This window comes from Mus caroli, unplaced genomic scaffold (assembly GCF_978045245.1).
Source record: "Mus caroli unplaced genomic scaffold, Mus_caroli_1 scaffold_11, whole genome shotgun sequence".
NCBI lineage: Eukaryota > Metazoa > Chordata > Mammalia > Rodentia > Muridae > Mus > Mus caroli.
The window spans coordinates 119,785,872-119,811,484 of NW_028227266.1; the positions used below are offsets into that span (position 1 = coordinate 119,785,872).

The 25,613-nt window shown below is 48.4% G+C and overlaps 1 long non-coding RNA gene across 1 annotated transcript; it reads right to left on the bottom strand.

The window, feature by feature from the left end:
- Window positions 1–17,919: 17,919 nt before the first annotated feature.
- LOC115031962 (uncharacterized) lies at window positions 17,920–25,370 on the bottom strand. The gene is made up of 3 exons (XR_003837614.2): window positions 24,790–25,370; window positions 19,836–20,062; window positions 17,920–19,198 (listed from the first exon to the last, which is right to left on the bottom strand). It is a non-coding gene; the product is annotated as an uncharacterized LOC115031962 (long non-coding RNA).
- Between the last annotated feature and the right edge of the window lie 243 nt (window positions 25,371–25,613).

Sequence of the window (25,613 nt, forward strand, 5' to 3'; positions counted from 1 at the left end):
AGTAAGAGAGCGAGTCTGCCGCTAGGTAAAAAATGTCAGCAATGAGAACAATTGAGTTTGTGACTGCAGCAGTAATTCTCCCAGGCTTGGAAAATGGGTCCCAGGGCCACACCTGTCACAGAGCATAAAGAAACAATCAGTTAGCAACAAAGTAACCAATCCCTTCCTTGCTGAGGGTTTCAGTCATAAACAGGTTCAATACTGGACAATGAATGTTGCAGCTGCCCACAGTCCTGAGGCTTCTGGGACCTGGGAGACTGAGTACAAAGCATTCGATACATACTGACTCCTCCTCAAGGAGTGAGGTCGTGCTTGGGGCACCAAGAACCAAGCTACACATCCATGAGTCACATCCCCATTAAGAACTTGTCCACTTGGTAATGCTGCAATAACCCAAACCACAGACTCCATCTGGGATGAAACCCCGGTCCACACTCGGGAGGCAGAGGTGGAGGGGCGCGGGTTTGAAGCCAGGAAATCCCAAGCAACCGACTGTTCAGATCCCCTCAAATGAGCCTGGGGGATCCAGCAGTGTGAGCCATTCTGGATCTATAGTCTCGACTCTAGGCTCACAAACAAAGCCTGTTGAGGCTGCAAAACTAAATTTGCTGTTATTTGTCCTTTGGCATGGGTTTTTCTCTCTGCCCTAAATCTTGATGTTTCTGTTTCCCCAGTATTTGTCATGTGGACCCATCTTCTTGTTCTTCACGTGGACTTGTCTTTGCATTCTTCACGTGGACCCATCTGCGTGTTCAACTCCCTGTATCATTTTCTCCCATTTTCCATCCTCATCTCCTTGGGAACAGAGCCAGTGTTCATGTCTAGGGAAAATTCTAGGCTCTTTATGCCTCTCCCCCAAAATCAGTGGGCTTGGGGAATATTATGGGAGCTAAAGATAGAGCTTTTCATGTAACCAAAAAAAGATCAAAATTCTAACCCTTCTGGAAGCCAGTGGCCAGATGGGACCACACTCCCTCTGTCCAGAGTTAAACCAGAGATTATTCTGCCCAGGAAAAGTGAAGCAGATGTCTGAACAACTTTCTCTGGATGTTAGAAAACAAACATCCAGTTGGTGGGAATTGATTTATTTTGCACCCCCCTCACCATCACCTTTTGCCCTCCCAGGAACATCTTGCGTATCTGAGTTGGGGCAGCTGTTGCCATTGGAAGCAGTGCCCCCTCCAAAGTGAAGAAAGAAAACTCTAAACTGAAAAAGAAGTTACCGCCCTGTACATCTGCTCCATAAAAAGGCTCTATCACCTGTGGTGATGCATCTTAGCATTACAGGAGGAAAGGGAGAAAGAGAAGAGGAAGATGGATGGGGGAGGAGGAGGAGGAGGAGGAAGAGAAGGAAGAAGAAGAGGAGGAAGAGGAGGAGAAAGAGAAGGAGGAGGGTTGTCTTTTGAACTGGGTGTGACAGTGCCTGCCTGTCAGTCCCAGCACTACGAGACAGGTGGATCACAAGTTCCAGGATAACCTGGGCTACGTAATGAGACCCTGTGTCAAGAGCAAAGCAAAAGCCCACAACAATGGGATTCACAAGCGAGTCTCCAAGGTCAGAGCTTCCCACCATTCAGCACATGGATGTCACTTTTCTCTGGCGTTAAGACAGACGTTCAGTGGGAGAAGCTCAACGTTGTCCATGGACATGGCTCCTCTGGAACCCTCCCCTACCCAACTGATTAATTAGTTGATAAGGTTGAGTCTAGCTGTGACCATCAGGTCATGCTGAGAATCCTACCTCAGCTGCTATTCGGTCTCTTCTCATGAACCTCATGCCCACAGAAATCAGTCACTTCTCCTGACTCTACCCAGAGCCAGCATGATACTGTTATCAATAACCAGCTGTAGAAAACAAAACTGCCGAAAGCTTTGGATAATACGGAATTTTAAAGCAGGAGTTTGGTGCTTCTCTCAGCCTACCCAGTGTTAGCATGCCACAAACACGTGATGATGTCAGCAGCATCCGTTGTGGGGATGAAGAGGCAGCTCGGCGGTTAACAGCAGCGGCTGCTCCTCCGTGAAACCCAGGTTTCATTCCCAGTACACTCACTGTAGCTTGCAACCACCTGTAACGCTAGTTCCAGGGCTTCTGGATCCATAGGCACCAGACGTGCATGCATACACACATGCACATACATACATGCAGGCAACACACTCAAAGTAAAGATATTTTTTAAAAACGTTTACTGTGTGTTGGCATACTGTGTGTATGCATTAAACATCTATTGTATGTTGGGAGTTGAGTTTCTTTTTTGGTAAGACATTATTATTTCCTTTTTATTGAGATAGAAAAACTGAAGGCAAAAGAAACTAAATAATATTAACATGTTCTTTGCTGGGAGCTTGTCACTTTTCACACTCAGGTGTGCCTTCTTGGACCAATCAGAGTCTGGAATGAACCCCAGAGCATCATGGGAGCCTGAGAACATCCCCAGAATATCCCAGATAGCCCCAGGGTAGAGTAAAAGAAAGAAGGGGATGGAAGGAAGAGAGAAAAGGAGAAATGAGCCCGGGAGAAAGGAGGGGGAGGGAAGAGGAAAGAGAAGGGGCCTGGCCATAGTGTGGACTGTGGCCAAAGCATGTTTACAAACACTCTACATTCTAGCCCATAGCACTGAGGGAGACAACCCCACTGGATGCTCAAGGAGAGACACATCTGAGGCAGGGAGCAGCTGGCCTTAGCCAGTGCCTCAGTGACAGAAGAACACATGGAGGCCACCTCATAAGTGAGGGCAGGACAATGGCCAGAGGAAACCCATGGGAAGATTCCAGGAAGGGGATCCACATTCTTGAGCCCTGACTTCAATGTTTACTCAGAGGAGGAGTCGTGAGTGTAAACATGAGGCTTCCCTCTTTTAACTCATTTCTTAAGTGTCACCATGCTGTTAGCCAGGATTCTTCAGAAGAAAAGAGCCAACAGGATAAAGAATGATTGCTTTAGGCAGGCTGGGTAGTCCAATGGTGGTTGCCCACACACAGGATGAGAGTTAGGAGCTGCCCAGTCCACAAGGCTACATATCTCAGCCATCCTGGTCTGCTGCCAAGGGCCGAAGGACTCATAGAGAGCCACCAGTCTTCAATCTTTTGGCAAGCCAGAGAAGCTGGAGTCTTCAGGGCAGATGCACTTGCCAGCAGAAGGTGAAGATGAATAGGCAAAGCAGACCTGCTTTTCCCTCTGCTTCCTTAAAACTGAGCTACTAGAGAGTATTGTCCACAGAGAGGCAAGGTCTTCTCTCCTCATTCAGTCCTTCCTGGCAATAGTCTCACAGACCCACTGAGAAGCATGTCTGTAGCTGGGTCCAGATCCCACCATGTTGACAACCTAAATTAGCTAGCACACCTCTGTATAGAAAATTGCACGCCATAGATACTGGGTGAGTCTTCTGCAAATTGAACACAGATTCTCACTGGCACCCACAGTGCCCCTGAATCTCCCTTCATGCTCATTCATGCTCTTATCTCTACCATAGGATAACTATGATATTAGCTTCTCCAGTCATGATTGCCTTGGCTGGCCTTTGGGTTTGTTTAGTCTTTGTGAATTCACCCATGTACTGTGTGTGTGTGTGTGTGTGTGTGTGTCTGTTTCCTTTTGCTGGCATCAGGTAAGGCTCACCGGCATAGCTTCAGGTACTTGACAGTAGTCCAGTCCTTCTACTGATCGAATCTCGTGGTCTAAATGCCCCACAGTTCCCCATCCTATCAGCGCTGGGCTCTTGGAAAACATCCAGTTCTTGCTGCTATGAATAGGGATGCAATGAAAAATCTAGAACTCTCTCATGGTGAACATATGTTGATATTTCTGTTGGAATGATATAGAGGCACAGACAGAAATAGAGGAGGAGACAGAGACAGGGAGCACGTGGGGTCTCCGGAAGCACATGCTTATCGTCAGTAAATGCTAGCGCTCCAAGTGCAACTGTGCCAGGCCAACAGCATCTAAGAGTATAGATGGCAAGCAGGCATAGTGGCTCATGCCTGCAACCCAGCACCCAAGAGGACGAGGCAGAAGGATCCTGATTTACAGGGACAGCCTGGCACAACCAGAGATCCAATGTGAGGCTCTGTCTTAGAGAAATAAACAAACACACCAACTTCTTTCATCCTCAGTATATGGTTTGCTTGCTTGTTTGTGTGTGTGTGTACTTGTGTGTCTGTGTGTGTATGTCTGTGTGTGAAGGTGTATATGTCTATGTTTCTGTATGTATGTGTCTGTCTCTGTGTGTGTGTATGTCTGTATGTGAAGGTGTGTATGTCTGTGTCTCTATGTATGTGTGTGTGTATCTGTGTCTGTGTGTCTCTGTGTGTGAATGTGTGTATCTGTGTGTGTGTGAAAGTGTGTGTGTTTGTGTATGTGTGTAAAGGTGTGTGTGTGTATGTAAAGATGTGTGTGAAGGTCTCTCTGTGTGTGTCTGTGTGTGTATCTGTGCGTGTGAAGGTGTGTGTGTATCTGTGTGTGTGAAGGTATGTGTGTGTCTGTGTATATGAAGGTGTGTGTATGTATGTGTGAAGGTGTGTGTGTGTCTGTGTGTCTGAAGGTCTGTCTGTTTCTCTGTGTGTGTGTCTCTGTGTGTGTCTATGTGTGTGTGAAGGTATGTCTGTCTCTGTTTCTCTCTCTCTGTATGTGTCTGTGTCTGTGTGTATCTATGTGTGTGAAGGTGTGTGGAAGTCGACAGACAGTTTGTGGGAGTCAGTTCTCTCTCCCACCATGGACTGCCAGGGACTGAACTCAGCAGTCCCTGAGTTCGGCAGCAAGCATCTTACTAGCTGAGCAATGTTGAGGACCCAACATTGTATTCTCTGGGATTTTGTTTGTTTGCCTGCCCATGCCCTTTTTTAGATCTACCAGCGCTACCCCTCTATCCCCAGACTATTCACAAGTTTTTACTTTGTAGGGTGGTTCTGGGAGCTGTGGTTTCCTGGTTATGTTGTCTTTTAGGGGTACCACAGTTCTTAGCAAGACCGGTCTGGCCCACTGTGACCCATCAGCTCATCCTTTCTTATCTAGCTCTAGAGAAACAGTCTCTCCATGAAACCAGCGTGTGGTCCCTTCAGGCGTGCTCTAACCTCTCCTCCACTGATTGGGAGAGGCTGTTTATCACCTGAATGAACAGGAATCAGCCCTGTCTGTTTTATGCTGAAGTATCTAAAATCTTCAGTTCCTCCATAATGACCAGAGGTAAAGTCCTTGCTCAGCCGCTGCAGGGATGTAGGGATGCCACCCACCCACCAGCCATGTGATCCCTGGCCACCCCCTTCTCTTCAAGTCACATTTAGATCTAAGCCAGTTGGGGTAGGAGAGAGCCTACTCCAATCCCTTTGCCTTAGACCCTCAGACACATGTCCACAGAGTCCAGCTCCTGGACATCACACCTCACATACATGGTGATGTCACCAAAGGTGTTAGAGTCCATGAATATAAGCACAAGGGGCCTGCGTGAAGTCGGCTGTCACAAAGGTGGCCTTGTCCTTTCCCCTTCACCTTACCCTCTCTCTCCCAAGATGTTCTGCCTGAGAAAGGGGGAAGTCATCCTTCCTGGATGGCCCCGATTGTATGTTGATATAACAGGACGTTGGGAACTGGGGATGGACAGATGTGGACCAGATTCTAGCTCACAAATCCTTCCTCATCCAGGTTTGCCTTCCAGAGTTTCTGCTGTGATCAGCAAAAGTCTGGGGCTCAGAGGAGCTCCAGGCAGGAACTCAGTACACACTAATTCCTCTCTCCTCCTTGCAGAGTCAGCCTGAAGCTCTCCCAATGCCTCCTCCAGGGAACAGCTCTCCTGGGCCCATCTACGCCAGGCTGTGGTGCGTGATTCCTCATTAACAGATGTGAAGAGCTCAGAGAAGAAAAAGGCTGGAATAAAGGTCCGCAGAGTGGGGCCGCCTCTTCTGTTCTCTCTTCCACTGCATTTCATGGTTGAGCACAGAGCCATGGACATGACAAAGGTGACTTTGGGGTGACCCAGGAAGCTGTCCTCCAACATGCTTGAAACAGCGCAGCTCTTGGTAGCCTTTTAGCATTTTAAATCAAAGCAAAGATTGCTCAAAAAAAAAAATCACATAGCAGAAAAAGCCAAAGGAATGTCTGTGGCTGTCCCTAGAAGCCACATACATCTATTTTCAGCTCCCAGTAAAGCCAGGACACTGTAATTAACATAATAGCATGTTCCCTTCCATAAAGCCAGGTGACACAGTTGACCCCCGTCCCCATCTGGGCTCAGGACGTGTGCTGTGAGTTGTTTTCTCAGCTGTGGACTTAGACTGTCCACCACGACCTCCTCATCCTGTGTGGATTGGGGCCCAGCGTTTGCAGGATGATTAGAAAAAGTGAGCAAGGGGTCAACTAGACCATCAGGAAAGAGTTGATGGATGGGAAGTCTGAAGACATCAAAAGCAGGATAGAACTGCACTCAAGTCACTTGTGTGTGTGTGTGTGTGTGTATGTGTGCATGTGTGTGCTTGTGCACATGCTTGTGCTTATGCATCTGTGTATTTATTTATGCATGCATGTGTGTGTGTATGTGTGTGCAAATGCATGTGTGTTACATGCATGCTTGTACATATGCCTGTGGGTGTACTCACCCATGCATGCTTATAGAGACTAGAAGTGGATGCTTAGTGGCTCCCTCTATTCCTCTCCACCTCCCCCCCTTTCAATCTTACTATGTTTTTGAGACAAGATCTCTCACTGAACCAGGAGCTCACTGAGTGGCTAGGCCAGCAAGTCCCAGAATCTGTCTTCTTTCCCCTAGCAGTGGGGCTATGCCCATCTCTTGTGAGGATTCAGAGCCTCATGCTTACATAGCCAGCACCTGCCCACCAAGTGTCTCCCCAGCCATTAGGTCTCAGGTGCCACAGAGGACAAAATCCTACGTTGGCCTTTTTCGCCCAGACTGGTGGAGTGAGTATAGCCTCCCCACTAGACTATCTCCTCATTTGGAGGAATGTCAAATACATGCTTTTAGACCATCCTCCTTGAACATAGCAAAGCCCAATGACCCACAGGTAAGAAGTCACAAAACACTAGGCCACGAGGAAGAAAATGGTGTCCATCCAAAGAGGAACAGTACCAGGTTGTCTAGCATCCCGAAGCTCTCAGATGCTGACCCTTCCTGCCAGCCTTGTTCAGCCATCTGGAACCTTCCCCTCCTGTCTGGCTCCATGTCCAAACTAGGTTGGTCTAACCATATCACTCAAGCTTTCTAATAGTACATTAAAATGTTATGACCTGTTGGGCCCTTGTCTGCCCTTGAGTTTTGTCTTAAACCCCAAAGCCATCTTGCTTATCCTGGGAAGAACAAGAAGCCTTCCATCAGTCTTCCATTTCTTTATCTGTAATGATGATCTCTTGGGTCCCGTTCAGTTCAGAAGTCCTAGTCCTAAGACTAGCTTATACACCCAGCATGAGCTTTTCCGTGTGTGTGTGTGTGTGTGTGTGTGTGTGTGTCCATGCTGTGTACAGACACGTAGAAACAGGCATGTATCCATAATAAAAGCCACCAGACCCTACAATTATGAAGACCTTAGTCATGAGCATCGTAGCATTCAAACATCCCAATAAACTTAATAAAGGCAGGGCATAATAAGCTGTTCATATCCAGACTTTCTGACTTCAGGCAGGAGCCCAGTGTACCTGTGACCCACGTGGAACCTCTGGCAAGCAGAGCCACTAGGAGGCTATACACCTCACAAGAGGGAAGGGGGACAGCTTCCTCTGTTCTGTGACGCTGCGATGCTGTAGCATCAGGCTCTGCATAGGCCAACTTAAGTTTGAATCTTACCTCAGATGGTCAGTGTCTGTGTGCTTTATGACTGTGGATGTGGGAAGGCCAGAGGTCAACATTAGATGTCTTCCTCAGTCACTTTCCTATCTGATTTTTGAGACAAGGCCTCTGATCCAGTTCAGCCAGCCTTGCTGTCCAACCGCCCCAATGATCCTTCTGTCTCTGCACCTCAGTGCAATGCTTACAGGCATCCACTGCTGTGCCTAGCTTTTTACATGGGTGCTAGTGATCCAAACTCAGGTCGCCATGAGTACACAACAAGCTCTTTACTGAGTGAGCCATCTCCCCAGCCTCAGCAGCTACAGACTTCTTACCAAGTGTTAGTTTTTATCTCTACAATGAGGGAGCTAATGATAGCTACATCAATATGGAGTTTATCCGTGAAAATGTCCAGCACAGACCTAACACAGAGAGAGCACCCAATAAATTGTACTACTGTTTAGATTAATTCTCTACAGTAGCTTGTATTGATCTCTGACATATTTCCAGTCCCATCTGTTCAGAATAGTTTTGATTTTAAATATCCGAAACCAAACGCCACTCCTCGTGAAGAACTTCTGTCCACTGTGAGGTCTGGTGAGCAGGGTCAAAATGACAGTAAAGGGTTCAGAGGAAGGGACAGTGACACCTTGTGAATCTCTTGGTCTTCCAGATGGTTGGATCCAAGCGCTTTGTGTGCAGCCAACACAGAGAAAGCCATGTGCTGAGACACAGCTACCCAGAAAGGAGCCCCAATCCCATAAAGAGCCAAAAATAACAACAAAACAATAGCAAGAATCTTGGCTTTCAATACAGGACACACTTCCTGCTCAGAACACTTGAAAAATCCATCTAGAAACAGCATTTGGCATTCGTGGGGTCAGCTGAAGCCACATTCAATGCTGCAGGCCTGAGGTGGAGAGGCTGAAGCCCAGGCTCCAGCCGCTGCCCAGGCTCGGCTCCTGCGGGAGTCCTCCCATGCACTGATGCACAGAAGGAATGACCTTTGGAGGACTGTGAGGCCTCGTGGGCCTAACTTAAGAGACACGCCTCTGGGCAGACCTCTGAAAATACTTCCAGAAAGTGCCAAGAGAGAAGACCTTCTTAGTTAAGGATGAAGGACTCTTCAGTAGGTGGCTCCCATATACAGAGCTCTGAGGATAAGGCAGTGAGGCTGCCTGCCTGTCTTTGCTTTTTCCTGGGAATGCCTTGATTGCCACTGCTGCTGGGCCACCACCCTTTACTGACATCAGACTCCAGCTTTGTCAGCCTCTCAATTGAAGGCCACCAGCTCTCCAGGGGTCCTCCAGGCCTTCAGTGCCAGGAGGCCTTTAGCCTTGTGGGCAGATCAGCATTCAGCCTTGTGGGCAGATCAGCATTCAGCCTTGTGGGTGGATCAGCTACTGGGTTCTCAGCCTCTCTTGGACACACAGCACCTTTATCCCATCAACCTTTTTTGAGCTGAATGTGGACAGTAACTGCTCTGCAGCAGGGCTTCACACTGTAATTTGGCAGATTCATCATGTAAGCAAGCATACTCCTGGTTGTGAGAGAAGACCGGGAGTAAACATGCAGCACTCCCCAGGGCCATCCAAGGCCAGCCTGGACACACAGCTATCCTACTCCAGCCTATCGGTGCAGAACAGTCTGCAATCATTTCATCATTAGCCTAAGTCAAGAGTGGATGGTTCATTCTAGCCACTGACTGAGTCAGGTTGTGTTTTAGTCATATAGACTTAGACTCAATTCCCAGTCCTGAGCTGACAAGGGCCAAAGACACAACATGTCTGCAGCATACAAAATAGTCCCAACTAATAGAGGAATGTTCTGAGCTAAAATGGAAAAAAAAAATTCTCCACTGGGAAGTGTTGTTTTGTGGGGGTGATGGTATGATCAATAATAACATAAAACTCAGGAAGATGGCCTCAAATTCCTCCAGGAACAGCTGGAGTTTGCACAGGTCATTTTTCAAGGTCAAATTAAAAGTCAAAATTTTTAAAAACTGACATGCATACCGTGCCTGCGCTGGCCTTGACTATTGACCTCTAGGGTACGGCTCTTTATTTGTAAGGTTCTTCTTTAAAATTGTGAGTGTGTGTGTGTGTGTGTGTGTGTGTGTCTGCCTGTGTATGTGTGAGTTCAGTAGCCAAGTAGGCAGGAGAAGGCATGGGACTTGCTGGAGCTGGAGTCAGAAGCTGTTGCGAGATATCTACCGAGGGTGCTAGCGACCGAACTCAGTTCCTCTGCAAGAGCAGTGAGCACTCTCCACCGCCAAGCCATCTCTCTGGGCCTAGATTGTGGCGTTTTAGCAAAGGTTTACTGAGAAGATAGATGCCATATTAAATGAATTAATCATTATGACCCAGTTTTGCACACACATGTTCTCTCTTCCCATATATAAGCAGAGAGACACAATCTATGTGTTTGTGTGCATGCATGCAAAACTCGTAGAAGAATATGGAGTATGATTTGGGGTAAGCAAAATGAGATGACCCAAAGCTCATGGGTTCCCCTTTAACACTTTCTCCAGCCATGAGGAGACAAGCAGCACCTGGGCATTACTGGCAAGTACTGGAGGCTGCAGCCCCCTGGGAAGAGTCTAAGAAAAGAAACAGCAGCCACAACAACTGTCATGGGGTCCCGATCATTGTCCTACTCTTCAGTCAGACGTGGAGTGGAAGCCACTCCACACCCCCGGGCTCTGCGTGCAGATCCGCAGGAATTGGAGCCATGCTGAGGGGTGGGGTATGGACTGGGAGGGGAACAGGAGGGAACTAGCTAAAAAGGCGCAAACCATTCTCTACTCCAGTGTTCTTCTGGGAGGGAAACGTGCTCTGGCCGCCAAGACAATCATCTCTGGGCTCAGAAGCAGGAAGAAATTCATTAAACACTACACCACAGCACAAAGCGACTTTGCCAAAACTCTGGCCCTGGCCCGACCGGGTTATGGTACAAGTCTTCCGAAGCGAGACCCACAGCGAGATTCATGAGCATGGGGAAGCTAGTTTGTCATTGACCTCCTCAGATGACTCACAGATGACGTCAGTTTAGAATTGCAGCCCCCGTTTGTGTGGGAAGATGGAGACTTTCATTAAGTTCCCCTGCTGTACTAATGCCTACACTTCCGTCAGATTTCCATTCTCTTCCTGGCAACCCTGTCATGAGCTGAGCCCCTTACAACTGCATTCAATCCTAAAAGATGTTATGAAACAAAATTATACCCATTTCACTAATGAAGAAATCGAGGCTTGGGCTCAGGAAATAGTGAAGTGCTTGCCATGCATTCACATGTACCTGAGTTCAGCCTCCAAAATCACATAGAAAAGCTTAGGCGTGGTGGCACATGTTTGTCATCCCAGCACTAGGGAGGTGAAGGCAGGTCCCTGAGGCCCACTAGCCAGCCAGCCTAGCCTAGTCAGTGAGTTTCAGTAAGAGACCCTGTCTCAAAAAGAGAAATGGACAGAACCTGGTAAGCAGTACACCAGATTTCCTCTGTTCTCCATACACATGTGCAATATACCACATTCTCTCACACACCACACACACACACACACACACACACACACACACACACAAACATTCTGGGGCTCAAAGAGGTTAAGTCCCACAGTTGATCAGTGTCAGGTTTAATCTAGATCTGTCACAGTCTACGTTCCCAGCATTGAACACCTCCAAACGTTGACAGATGTTGAGGTGGTAAACATGACAGCTGACTCTCTATGAGGCTCATTTCTAAAGACTCAAGGGGCCCTGGAACTGGTCCTTGAAGACAGGATACCGAGATGGCCAGTCTGAAATATCAGCTGTCCCTAAAAAGGCAAATGCATTTGCTTTAAGGAGAGGGGTGTCCCTCTCCAACTTTGTCAATGGATACCATTAGTTACCAGCCATCTGCCGCCGCATAACAAACAACCCCAAGCTGAGTAGCCTAAGGGTCCCTCTGTTCAGTTTTTGTCACAGTTAATTGGCAGTTTCCAGTGGCCCTGGCTGGTGCTCCTTCCTTCTGCTCTTGGCTAGGCTCCTGCCTGCATCTGCTGTCAGTCACGTCAACTGTGGGTTGGCCTTGTCTCTAGTCCCTGAGCTTTCTCAATTCTGAGGTCTGCCCTGACAACTGGGCACAGCTGTCTTAGCTCCACTTAGCCTCTTGTTTCCAGTGGCCTCACTTCAGCCAGGCCATCAGACCAAGTTTGTTGTTGTTGTTGTTGTTGTTTTGGGTTTTTTGTTTTGTTTTGTTTTTTTGTTATTTTTTAGGTTTTTTGAGACAGAGTTTCTCTGTGTAGCCCTGGCTGTCCTGAAACTCATTCTGTAGACCAGGCTGGCCTCAAACTCAGAAATCTGCCTGCCTTTGCCTCCCAAGTGCTGGGATTAAAGGCACTGCCTGGCACAGACAAAGTTTTTTTTGTTGTTTGTTTTTTGTTTTTTCGAGACAGGGTTTCTCTGTGTAGCCCTGGCTGTCCTGGCACTCTGTAGACCAGGCTGGCCTTGAACTCAGAAATCCGCCTGCCTCTGCCTCCCCAGTGCTGGGATTAAAGGCGTGTGCCACCACGCCCGGCTGCAGACAAAGTTTTAAGGGAGAAAAATCCACAGGGCTTCTTGAGGCCTAGATTCAGAACTGTTCCCTTTACTTTGACACTTTGTATCAGACAGTGCCGGTTATAAAGCCAACCCAGTTTCATGAGTGGAAAACTAGACACCTGCTCCTGATGGGCAGCGCTGTGCAGCCTTACTGCAGAGAGGCATAGTTACACATCCTCTTGCAAACAATATTCCGCTGCTGACTTCACTTCCTGCTTCCTCCAAGGCGCCCCTCACTAGTATCTCTTCCAACCTAGCTCAGCAACAGTGGGAGTGCTGATTCCCCGTCCTCCATCATTTCTTCCCCAGGCCTCGGGCCTAATTGATTTCTTCCAGTCTTGCAATGGTAAACTGTGTGGGCTGGACTCGGAAGCCCACCGAAGCCCAGGAGAGCAATCGAGGCAGTGGGAGCCATGGGCCTTGTGAGCTCTGTAAATAATGTTGAGCTTTGTGCTGAGCAATGGGGCTGAGAGGCATAGGGTGGAGATGGATTGCTATCAACTTTATATCATCCTGGCTGCGTGTCACTGAGGTGGTAGTTTTGTCATGAGCAGGGTGGCCTGGACTTGGGACAACGGCCATGAGCATGCTTGGTGTTGTTTCTGGTAAGTTCCCTCATATGTAAACAGTCCGCAGCATTTGTAGCTCAATTGGCAAGAAAGGCTGAAGGAGGGTGGCACGGGGTTGACATTCCAATGTAGGTGATTTGATCTACTTGGGTCTACTCTCCAACAGAAGTCCAAAACACAAGAGAAAAAGCTTGCTGCCACAGGTGGTGTGTGTGTATGTGTGTGTGTGTGTCAGTGTGGCCCAGGTGAGCTCGGGGCTATAGCCCAATCCACGTGCAAGTCGTGAGAAAGTGGTAGGGATGGCTCAGAACTAGCTCTGGAGAAAGACTGCTGGGTCCCTCTGTTCTGTGGAGCACATTGTCCTTGACTTCTAAGTGGTCCTTGGGGGCAATCTTGCAGCTTCTCCCAAGCGCCAGGGAACCCAGCTTCTTTTAGCATGAGGAGGTGTTGTGTTGGCTTGCTGGAAGTGTGCACCCAGCGCACCAATTTATACTCATTGTGATTGGGCGATTATTTACAGCATTCCCAGGGGTGCCGCGCCAGCTGGAGTCAAGCTTCGTAATGGTTCCCCACCTTACTCTCAGCAATTACATTCAGGCTGGTGGTACATGTACTTGTATAAATTGTTCACCAATAAACATGTCCCCCAAGAGCCTTATTTATCTTCTGGAAGCTTCATGAAATAACCATACAGGTCCATCATGCCACCTTCCGCCCTTAGATTTTATAAGGGATTCCCCATTAACTTTAATGGGGAACGTTGTTAAGTGTCTCCCCACACACCCCTGTTGTAGATCAAGATCCGTGCATGACCAGTAAAAGACACAGTCTTTGAAAGTCTCCTGGGTCGATCCTGCCCACCTCTGCAGTGCCTGCCAGGGTCCCCTCCTCGGGTGGCCCTCCTGCTGTGACTGATCCCAAGGTTTCCTTCCAACCTTTCATCTGAGGCTCTCTCCTTTGTGGGTTTGCTTTAGAATTGCTTCTCTATCAGTTAGGAAGATGGTTGAGCTGCTACCATGAGAGGTCTCCTGAGAAACCCAGAACCCCAGTCTCCTTCATCGGGTCCCTCCACAGCCTTCTTCATCAGTGTGGCCAAAGGCAGACTGTGGGTAACTCTGGAGTCTGGGTTAGGAACAGAATGTGGCTTTTCTGTCTTAACAACCACCTGAGAGTTTACCCCTCAGCTCAGCTTGGGACATGACCCATGTTCGGTCCTAGAGCTTCATGGAAAGGAGAGGGGCGAAATCCTGGTATATATGACACTCCTTTGAATAACTATCTGCCCTTGGTTAGCACCTCCTGAACCACACTTCTGAGAATGAAACAGTATTAAGAGGTAATCTTCCAGGACCAGAGAGATGGGTCAGTGGTTAAGAGTGCTATCGAATCTTGCAGAGGACTTTGGCTCCATTCCCAGCATGCTCATGGCGGCTCACAACTGCCTGTAACTCCAGCTCCAGTGACTCTGGCTCCTGCTCTTCCTCCTCCTCTTCCTCCTCCTCTCCCTCCTTCTCCTCCCTGCACCTCTTCTTCCTCTTCTTCTACTTCCTCTTTGTCTTCCTCTTCTTCCCCTTCTTTCTCCTTTTCCCCTCCTCCTCCTCTTCTTCCTCTTCCTCTTCCTTTTCATTTTCTCCTCCTTCTGGCCTTCATGGGCACTGTACACACATGATGCACAGACATACAATTATCCAACAAGAAACAACTTAAAATAGGAAGGGTTTGTTTTGGCTACATTTTGACTGTCCAGTCCATCATGCTGAGGAAGACCTGGTGGCAGGAGCCTGGGGCAGCTGGTTACATTGCAGCCACATTCTGGAAGCAAAGAGCAGACAGGAAGTGGGGCTGGGCTATGCGCTCTTACGGAATGTGTCAAGGGAACCACTTCCTTCGCTCGTCTTCACAGTCAAAATAGAGCCAATGCCCTTGCAGAGAGAGGTCACCTGTGGCTTCTTCCTCTCACACAGCAAGTCCAAGTCATCAGAAAGTTCTGAGTCTTCTTTCCGGCTGCTCAGGAGCTGACCACTTACCACCATGTCCACCACACACCCAAGCCGCCATCCAGCCTTTCCTGGGTCACCTTCCAATGCCTGGAGGCTTTCCCTCTGCTTTCAACACAGCAGTCAGAGTTCCTGCGACACCAGAGCCTGATGCCTTTCAGGTCACAATTCCCAGCTCCTTCCATCTCCAGTCAAAAGCCAAAGCTAGAACCCCGCAATGGCCTGCAAGCCCTCCTCCATCTGACTCTGCCTGCCAAAGCCCTCTCCCCTTGCCTCCGTCTCTTCTGTTCTAGTCTCACTTTTGTTGCTGTGATAAAACGTCCAGACCAAAAGCAACTTTGGAGAAGAAGTGCTTTATGTGGCTTATGGTTCCAGGACATGGTCCATCACCGAGGAACATCAAGGCAGGAACTTGAAAGCAAGCCTGCTTGCTCTTCTACACAGCATTCTCTGAGCAGGAAACTTGCTTCCTGAGTGACGTTCTATCACAGCACAAAACAGTCATAGTATAAGCCTGTGGCCCTTACTGAAACCGTCCTGTTTTTGCTGCCTTGGAAGAACAGGTGTGTACCACAGGCGGGCGGATGACCACCATCAGGCTGAGGGTGTTCCCACAAGACTAGAATTCAAGATCCCACTTGCTTTTGTTTTGCTCTTGTATCTTAGGGTGATGTGAGTCTGTGGGGTTTGGCTGGAGCCGAGCAACTGCCATCTAAAACTTTTTTTTTTTTTTTTGTCTTGCTAATCTACAACTTGCCGATCCTTTGCCTAAAGAAACCGGAGTTTTGGTGGGATTGCTCATCAGCTCTTCCAGCTCTGTATTTGGTATATATGAAGTAAAAACAAAAACTGGAAAGTCCACTGCCATGCCCATGTGTGAGTCTGCAAGGCTCTGGTTGGTCTGCCTTCCTTCCCACCTCGGTCTTCTATTTGATTCTTGCTGAAATGATCACGCTCTTAGCCATGTTCAATGGGAAGACGAAGTATTTTCACTCCATCTCCCCAGATGAAAGGGTCCACTGGGCACATTTCTTTCTATCCATTCTATGCATTTTTAAATACTTGATAATATTCCCTACATAAAACCCTTGTTTAAAAAACCCTCCATTATAATGTAAATATGATTTTAATGGCTATAGGATATTCTATCACATTTATATCAAGTATTTTCTTAGCCATTTCTCTATAACCACTTGAATTGTTTCCAGTGTTTTATTGTGTTGTTCCTTTGGCCTGTCCCTTAATAAATCTGTGGCCTGTTTCCAAGGAGATGCTAACGTAAGTACCGTTGTTATTAGCATCTTAGTGTATTTCTATATTTGAAAGTATCATTTCTAGATGTGGAGCTGCAGAGTCCAAAGCTAAGAATATTATATTGTACACTGTTTGGAAGATTTGGAATATGTCTAAGAAAACATTGACAGAAACCCCTGTATAGTGTTTGACTTTCACTCCCTAGTAGAGGACATCACCAGCTCAATTTGAACAGATGTAACTTCATGGTCCTCTGGCAGGGTCTATGGCTAACCTGCAAGCCAGAGCTCAAGTTTCAGGCACATCATCTCCCAGAAATGTCCAACAAATTCTTTAATGCCCAGGACTGAGGATTGTTGCCTCCTTAGGACATATATTCTAGTGACTGCTTATGTTAGAACATTTGTGTATAGTATGGTCAAAGTTTTCAGTCTCTCTAACTGCCTGTGGTGTGAGAGCTACAACTGTGCCAGTCACTAGTTTATAAATGTGCACTCATTTAGTGATATGTGTGTGTGATTGTGTGTGCATGTGTGTATGTGTGTATAAGTGTGTGTATGTGTGTGTAAGCGTGTGTATGTGTGAGCATGCATATGTGTGTGGTATGTGTGTATATTTGTGAGTATATGTATGTGTGTGTCTGTGGAGTGTGTATGTATATATATATGTGTGTGTGTGTGAGTGTGTGTGTGTATAAGTGTGAGTATGTATATGTGTGTGGTATGTGTGCATGTGTAAGTGTGCATATGTGTGTGTCTGTGGAGTGTATATGTGTGTATGTGTGTGTATGTATGTATGTACATGTGTATATAAGTGTGTGTATGAGTATGTATATGTGTATGGTGTGTGTGCATATGTGAGAGTGTGTGTATGTGTGGAGTGTGTGTGTGTGAAGACTAGAGATTTTTCAGCAAGTTATCTTTTCCTCAATCACTTTCCTGCCTTTTTTTTTGAGACGGCTTCACTCTGAACTGGAAACTCTGTTTTAGTTATATTTGCTGACCAGCAAGGAAGACCCTGGGAATCCCTCCTGTCCCCATTCCTCAGCTCTGGGGTTGCAGGCAAGCTGCACAGTGCCCCATTTCACATGGGTCTTAGGGATCCAAACAGATCCTCTCGCTGTAGGGCAGGCGCTCTACCTCCTGAGCCTGTTCCTAGCCCCGCGTATGCTGCACGACAGACTCAGTAGCCACAGCCTGGGCCTCACCATCCCACCAGACCAGTAGGCACCAGTTACATGTAGCTATCTACATTTAAATGAACTCAAATTAAAAATTTACATTCTCATTTGTACTTGCTGCCCCTCAGGTGCTGCCTTGCCCAGTGCACCCCTTGGCTATTGTGTTGAACTGTGAGGATTAGAAAATCTCCACCATGACAGAAAATTCGATTGGACCACGTGAGCAGAATGATTCCTCTGAGACCCAGCTGTCACCAGACACCTTTGTTTCATAATTACCTCCCCACAAACCAATTCAGGCCTGAGATGATTCTGTTCATGGAAGACACAAAGAGGCATCCCACCTAAAGAGGCTGACAGTAATTACAGTCGTGAATGACCTTTGAGGATTTACCAGGTGCCAGGCCCTTCGCTAAAAACAGCTGCTTTCCCACAATTCCTAGTCCTGGAGACCACTTTAGACACAGTGAAGATTTAGGTAAATAAAATATTCTCCCTTTCACTAGAATAATTTGTGGGGAAGAAATAGAAGCTCAAATTAGGGAGTAGGAAGCCAGGCTCATGGTCAAGAACTAAAAGGCTCCCAGCAAATTTCTTTGTAACAATTTATTTTGCTGGGGATGGTTCGCACCTGTCACCTCAGAATTCAGGAGACTGAGGCAAGAGGTTTGTTACAAGTTTAAAGCTAGCCTGGGCTACAGAGTGATTCTTTCTCCCCTTCTCCACCGCCCCCCCCCTCTTATATAAGGTAGGAAGGGCCCTCAGCTCCTTCTGTCCACACAGACCTATGGGCAGGAATGTGGGGAGAAATGGAGGGAGATAGTGTGGCCTGGTTTTGTCCACTGGACTTAGGAGTGCTTCCACCCAGTGCTGGAGCATCCGCTCTGCTAGCGGAGGAGGCTGTCTGAGCCACAGCACACTGAGGATCCCAGGGTGGAAACGAATCACTAATGCGGATGTTTGCTTGAGGCTGAATTTGGAAGCGAGGTTGCTATGTCACCGATGCTGCCTCAGGTCCCCCACAGCCTGACTGAAGCAGGCATCGCCATCCGCTGCCAAGTAATGTGGAGCTACAGGCCATCAAGGAGGGGCCTGCCAAGGATCCCCCGCAGGAAGGCTAGTGCCAGGGGCTCACTCAGGGACGAGAGACAGGCAGCAGTCAGTCAGAGCTGGGGTGCTCCCCAGATCTTGCTCCAGGGCCCCAGAGCCTAAGAGCTAATGGAAGCATCAGGTTTCATAAATTGTCAGGATAAAAAGCCAAGTGAGGCGTCTTGGCCATTCCTATCTTGTCTGCTCTGGAGTGGAGCCTGGGTACTCCCTGAGATATTAGAACATTAAACCTGTCACAGTAAATACTCGGGAATTAAGACTGTGACTCCCAGCCCTGGCAGCGCAATTTGCCATCTAAATTGTTACCTTCCCCAGGACAGTACATAAACAAGAGGAGCAGATCACGGGGACTTTTCAACAGGCATGGCAGCCCACTCCTGACATTGCCCTTTCTGTGCCAAGCAGGGAGACAGCTCCTTGGAGCGTCACAGAATTACCAAGATGCTGAAGTTTAGAGTCATTGGTCACCAAGCTCCTGGAGTCAGAAGGTATCTTCAGCTTTGGTTTCTGACCACTGATTTGGGTCCCGAAAGAGTTCCCGAACTGGGGGCTGGATCTGTTGGCACACTGCTTGGTTCGAAAGCATGAGGATGTGAGCTTGAGTCTCAGAACGCACATAAGCAGTGGTGATGTGAGGTGAGATTGTGGGCTCAACTGTGAAGAGCTGAAGACAGGAGGCTCCTGGGCTTTGCGGGGTCAGCTACCCTAGGCTGCCTGGCCAGCTCCAGGACCTAGTGACAGACCCTGTCAAAAAAAGAGAAAAAAGAAAAAGAAAGAAAAAGGAAAAGATGAATATCTCCTGAGTTTGTCCTTTGACTCCTGTACACACATCCGCATTCACATGTACCCATGTACCCAAATGACCTTCACACATACTAACAGGTACACACAGATACTAGAGAGAGAGACAGAGATAGAGATAGAGAGAGAGAGAGAGAGAGAAAGAAGGAGGAGGAGGAGGAGGAGGAATGTGTCAGTTTGAGGAAGCACAAGCTATAGTGTAGGGAAGGGACTGTGGCCAGAGCTCTGCCCAGCCCCCAAGAATCCTCTTTCCTTCCTCTGTACCCCTGTTCCAGCTGCCAAGCCTCTTCATGTCCAGTATCCCCATTAGGAGAACTGTCTGTGTAGAAGGGCTCCCACCGTATGCTTCTCACAAGAGCAGAAGTCTGGAAGTGCCAGCCTTTGCTGTTTCCCCTTAGGCAGGCACTGATTGGGAGGGAATAGGAAGCCCTGCCATGTGGCCTTGGCTGAGGACATCGGTGTGCGGTGTGACACAGAGCACACTGTGGGGACAAGCACACACTAGCCCCGCACTCTGCTTCTGATCTCCCCCGCTGAGTCTGTCTCTCCATCCCCCCTTCGTACTTTGCTCCATTCTTACTTCCTTCTGGAAGCGTCTCTCTGGCGACTCCGTTTCCCACGCATATCCTACTCAGCTGTTGCTTCTGTGGAGCCCACGCAAAGACAAACTTCCATTGTGAAGGGCTTGTAGCTGAGACAGATCAGTCGGCATGGCACCGGCCCCTCTCTCCTCCATGAACAAGTAGCTGGAGGCCAAGCGTTGTCTTTCTGGGCCTAGCATCTGACTCTCTTCCCTGCTGGTAAAACCTGTAGATCATCATCAAAACCAAAGCAGAAACTTAGATGTATTAGTTGACTTTCTCAAGACAGAAGCAACATATGGAAGGAGGGTCCGTCACAGCCTAGAGGCTATGGCAGCAAGGAGAGCAACCATGCTGCAACCCCTGGACTGGGAGTCAGAGCCAGGCAGGAAGCAGAGCTGGGCTGCAAGGACTATGTCTGGGAGAGCAACTTCTCCCTAGCCTGCCTCAACCTCCCCAAATAGCACCAGCGGGGACCAGGTGAGAAACATTCAAACCACCGCAGTAGACATTTCCAGTCTCATTGATCCCTCGCACGTGCAAAAACCAAGTCTTTGATGAGGTCCCTGCACCCACCTTGAGTGTGAGTCAGGAGTCCCTTCTGTTCCAACACTTAATTCTGTCCTTATCTGGAAGGAAAGTGTCCCCTTCCCTGCCCCCTTGGACACCTCTGTCCTCATCTCTCCGTGTCCCTAGTCACTGAAGAGTCTGCTCCTGAGGCTGGAGAGGTGGCTGAGGCTTAAGAGCACTTGCTGCTCTTATAGAATACCAGCATTTAGTTCCCAGTTCCCACATCTGATGGCTGACAACTAAGTCCAGCTCCAGGGAATCTGATACCCTGTCTGGCCTCTTTGAACAGCTGCATACACACAGCACAGCACACACACACACACACGTGCGCGCACACACACACACATCTTTTTTTTTTTAAAGGAGCAGGCCCAGCTGCCACCTCCTCTATGTCTTCTCTTGCCACCACAATAACAGCTGGTCACACAGAATTGCATGGAGGGCACTGAGCCGTTCTGACACACCGGCTGCAACCCAGCTGCCAGGCTGCTGTTCTCATACACTGCCCAATAACTGCAGGATACTGGCGTGGTGTCTGTGATTTGCACAAGTGCACACACAGCAGCCTCCCTTGCACAGGCCGCTGTGGGCTCAGCATCCCTTTAGTTCTCTTGTCAGTGCCTCAGTTTGCATAGATGAGACACCCAGCTTGCCCTGTGAAGCAAGCACTGGTCCTTCTCATGGTAATGATGCCGCTTATTGGTCTGCTTATCTTCTAAAGGTGGGACAGAGATACACAGAATGTTATTACAAAGAAAGGGAGAGAGAGAGAAGGAACTTGGCCACATGGAAGAAAGTCACGACTCTCACAGGCAGGGAATGTCACATTCCTTCTGTACAGCCACCTTGAGTGCCAAGGGACCTCCCTAGAGACTGACAGTAGCTCTGGACCCTGAGAGGGGAGTTACTGTTAGTTCAGTTCCCTGGGTCACATAGAGATGGAAGATGGTAGCACAGGAGAGTGGGCTGATCTTTTCTCACAGCTCGCAAAACTGAAGCACACTTTCCATTTCCCAAAGGCCGTAATTATTTCCTGGAGAAGAAATTCAAATGACCCAGATAGTTAATTCAGTGAGATTGGCCCAAAAAGTATTTACCAAAAGGCAGTTTTGTCAAAAATAACATCACAACAGAGTAGGAAGGGCTGCCTTCCAGTGCCTGAAAAAAAGCCTCAAGTGAGGGGTCCAAGGCTGAGGTCTAATCCAATTAGGGAGGGCAGGGGTTTGGGTGTTAGAAGAAGTGAAGGAGGGGGAGACAGGGAGAGAGGGAAGGAAAGGGGGGAAGAGGAAACCTGAGAGAGAATCTCAGTAGAAAAAGATGTAACCGACACCAGGCTCTTCACCCCTTCCAAGGAACGCCAACAAATCCACTCTCAACCCACGAACCCGTCTCCAAGACAGCTGGGCCTGAGGTCCATGGAGTCACAGTTGGCTATATTTGTAGAATATATGAAGAACTCCAAAAATCAGACACAAATAACCACATGATCCAGTCAGCAGGTGGCCAGGTGAGATGAGCAGACACCTCTCAGGAGATGAAGTTCCAGTAGTCATGGAACTTGGAACTTTGGAAAAGCAGCTGGTGAGATAGCTCGGTAAGGAAAGCGCTCACAGTGCCAGGGTGAGGGGCCTGAGTTCAGATCCCCTGAACCCACAGGAACCAGGGGCAGTGGTGTGTGTGTCTGTAACCCTGAGCTCTGACTGCAAGACGGGAGGTTCCTCGAAGCCCACAGGCCAAACAGCCTGGACCACCAAGCTTCAAACTATATGACTTCCTGTCTCAAACAAGGAAGAGGACATTGACATTGAGGTTGTCCTATAACCTCCCCTCTTACACTGTGGTGTGTATGCATCTTTATTCACACCCATCAATATGCACTCGTGTGTGTGTGTGTACACACACACACACACACACACACTCCCCAGTTCCTACAGACTCCCAGAGCACACCCAGTTACTGAGGCACCATGGCAGTGTTCTGTGTGCTGACTTGTTCTACCCTGCAAACCCAAGCATTAGGAGCATAGTCAGGGGCCATAGGGCATACCTTTTTCCATTTCCTGCATGTCCACTAGTCTTTCCATTCCTAACATACATTCCTTGTTTCACACAGGACGCCTGTGTGCCCCGCAAACCTGGGCACAGAGCTGGCACACAGTAGAGCCTCCATAAATATTTGCAGATGGTCTGCTGGGAAGGAGGCCTGCTTCAGCTGGTTGCATCACATGCCTGCTGCCATCTCTTGACTGTGGCTGTCTGTCAGACTTCTGTGGCACAGACAGAAGCTGATTTCTACCAACTGTAGATAAAAGAACCTTTTCCTGAGTCCTTCAAGGGGAGAAAACACCAAACTGGGGTGGGGGGGGGTCAGGGAGAGAAACGGCTGCCGAACCCACAGTGAAAGCTTTGTGTGAAGTCCCTCTGCTTGCTATTTCTGGTGATGCAGGGAAGGGCCAGGTAAAGGGGTGCTTTCCTAGCTGACTCGGGCATTGCTACTGGGATGTCTGTGACACGGCCACCAGGAAAAGGGATGGCTGGGAGGCAGGAAGCCACCAAAGAGCCTTATACACTACAGAAATGCAGTGCCTTGGCCCGTCTGGCCACCCAGGAGCTCCAGCAGAGAAACAACATCCTTTTGTGGTCTGGCCTGGCTGACTGCCAGGGCTCAACAAGGGCCTTGTGATATGCACTTTTGAAATGTGTTGGCAGGATGGCATGTCTAACTCGTGCTTAATGGCCAGCAGCATTTATGTCTCCTTCTCACGCCCACAGAGGCAGACTGGCTATATGCGATGGGCTGCAGCGGCCTGACTGGAGTGACTGGTGCTCTCTCTCGGATTCTCTTTACCCTTATCCTGGCCTCTGTCAGGTTTCAGTGGGTCCTCGGAGGACAGAGACAGAAGGAGAATATACCTAGTGTCAGTCTCCATTTACATATTGTGTAACCTTTGATCTCCTTTTGATCAGTGTCCCTTTGGGTCCCTGTCACAGTCCTACAAAAGGGTGGTAGCCCTGTTTCCAGGTAGGGAAAATGAGGCTCAGAGAAGTTAAGCCATGTGGCTCAGAATGACACACATAAGATGTGGGAAAATAGGGACCTGACCCCAGCCTCTCTTCTTCAACAATTAGACTCTCCCAAACCCTTTCGTAAGACCTCAGGGTCAGGCTGGTGAGATGGGTCAGTGGGTAAAGATGCTTGATAGCAAACCCAGTGACTTGAGTTTGATCTCTGATCCCCACATGGTGTAAGAGAGACTTGACTCCTGAAAGCTGTCCTCAGCCCTCCAGATGTGTCTCAAAGCACATGCTCAACCACACACACACATTAATTAATTAATTAAATATTAATTAATTATTTTTTTAAAAAGATCCCAGGTCTCAGCCATCCATCTGCATTTCTGTCATCTATACCCCATCTTGTAAGTGACCATGGCCACTTAGCGTTTGGAAGAGCCCAAGTAGAACAGGCTCACCCTGTTCTTCATGGTTTGCTTTGAGGGTTTTCAATTTGATTGGGGGAATTTAATTCACACAATGTGTCCCCGGTCCCATGATTTTCTGATTTTCCTGTTGCTTATGAGTGACAGCTGCTCTGTTCCTCAAGTTCCCTGGGTGGTCCCTACAAATCCCAAAGCAGAATGGCCACACACCCCACTCGTAGAGACATGTAGAAACTGAAAGAAAGCTGTCCTGTTGGGCTAGCCCCTGCCCCTGCATATAGCATTTGAAGGAAGTAGTCGTTTATTTGAGAGTTAATTTGAGAAAGTTCTAGAATAGTCATTGGGAAATGAGACAGAAAAAGACAATATGTTAAGGTGCTAACAATCAGTTTGCCTCAGTAGAAAACTGGAGCCCAGTCCCATCAGGCCTGTCTGGGACAGCACACAGAGCATGCCTGAGAGAAGGACCACCCACAAGACAAGAACAGTGGGGCCTCTGTCCACCTGCTCCACGATACCCCAAATACTCAAACACACATGGGGTAGAAGTTCTCAGACCAGTGGTTCTCAACCTCCCTAGTACTGAGACCCTCTACCACCGTCCCTCATGCTGTTGTGACACCCAACCATAAGATTATTTTTGTTGCTATTTCATAACTGTAATTTTGCTATGATTATGAACCATAGTGTAAATACCTGATATTTGACCCCCCCAAAGGGGTTGAGACCCACAGGTTGAAAACTGCTGTCTTAGACACGTGGACATCAACTGTATCATCAGACATCAAAGCATCACAGGTGGGGTACCACAAGTGTACCCCCAGTCCCCACAGTGCTCTCATGCTGTATTCTGGGAAAAGAAGACAAAGATCTTCCCTCTTACCACTTCCTCCTCTGTGGTTTCAATTGGGAAGATACAAAATGGGGTCCCTGGGTAGCCTTACCTGTAGCAGTCCCACCTCCTCAGCCATCCCAGACCAGGGAGTAAAGAACCAGAAGTCACTCCCCAGAGTGCAGGAATCTCAGGGGAGGTAGAGAGTCGCATCGCCTTGAAATCAATCGATGAGTCAGAGGAAGCTGAGCAGGAAGGAGAAGGGGGTCATTCCTGAGACTTCTCAGTGCACCAGGTCTATGAGCTACAGCATCCAAGACGGGCAGTCATGGAGACAGAGGGCAGAGGAAGCCTGGAGCAGCGATGGAAGTGTCTTCACGCTCTTGCAGGGAGTTACCCGGTAGAAGTCAAGGTGACCACAAAGTAAAATCAAATGTGACTCCTCTCGGAAAGGCAAGGACGTTTGAGATGTGGGAAGAAGGGATCCCTTGCAGCTTGGGGGAGGATGCTTAGATCCATTTCCTCCCATTACACAGTAATGGACCAACTGCCTCGCCCCTCTGATGGTATGATTCCCCCTGCTGGTCCCATGGGCGTCTTCTGTCTCTGTCTGTTCGATCTATCTATCTATCTATCTATCTATCTATCTATCTATCTATCTATCTATCTATCTATCTATCTATCTAATCTATCTCTTTCTGTCTCCTTCCCTCCCTTCCTCCTTCCTAACTTCCTTCCACCCATCCCTCCTTCCCTATCTCCCTCTCTCCCTGTTCCTCTTGGCACCTTCTCTTTGTGTCTCTCTAGGCCACTACATGTCTAGGAGACCCCAGTAATATCCCCCATCATACTCTTCTCCATCATATCTTCCCCAGGATCCCCAAAGCTCCTTCCAACCTCTTCCAGAGACTACTGTGCACCTCCAGGGAGGGTCTG